The sequence below is a fragment of the Miniopterus natalensis genome, chromosome 9, assembly GCF_054644295.1.
Source record: "Miniopterus natalensis isolate mMinNat1 chromosome 9, mMinNat1.hap1, whole genome shotgun sequence".
NCBI lineage: Eukaryota > Metazoa > Chordata > Mammalia > Chiroptera > Miniopteridae > Miniopterus > Miniopterus natalensis.
The window spans coordinates 25876719-25877285 of record NC_142089.1 but is presented as its reverse complement, the minus strand read 5'-3'; the positions used below and the strand labels follow the sequence as shown (position 1 = coordinate 25877285).

Genomic DNA, 567 nt, shown 5'->3' with positions numbered 1-567 from the left:
TTAGCAATAATCGTACCTCAGATAAACCTCATTGGCTACGATACTGCCAATGCACAAAGCTAGACTCTATGCTTCTTGAAGGGAGGAACTGTTTCCTCACTACTTCATCTCAAACACTTAACACTAGCCTGAGATAGCACAGTAGGTGATTGATGAATATGTAGAACGAATAAATAAGTAGGCATTAAAAATTCTTAGAACAGGAATGACATAATCAGATCAGGGTTTAGAAATAACTTTGGAAGCAATTTTAAAGGTAGACTGGAGAGGGATAAGACTAGAGATAATTTGGGGGGAAAACTGCAAAAGAAACATAGGACATACTGGTAAAAGATTTTCTTAATAAATGTATTTCTAATTGTCTAATTTGATTAGATGTTTATATTTATTTTACAAGGCTGATCTCTTTATTCTCTTAGAATTCCTTAATGGAGGATATTCAGTTACCTCGTTCAGGAAGCCTTTCTGACCCCAACCCCCATCAAGCTGGTGCCTTCATGTACATCTGGAGGTCACTGAGGGCAGCGACTACGTCTTATTCATCTTAGTATCTCCAATGCCTAGGAC

General features: G+C 37.6%; 1 pseudogene; it reads right to left on the bottom strand.

The window, feature by feature from the left end:
* On the bottom strand, nucleotides 1-61 carry LOC148092407 (U4 spliceosomal RNA; annotated as a pseudogene).
* Nucleotides 62-567: the final 506 nt, after the last annotated feature.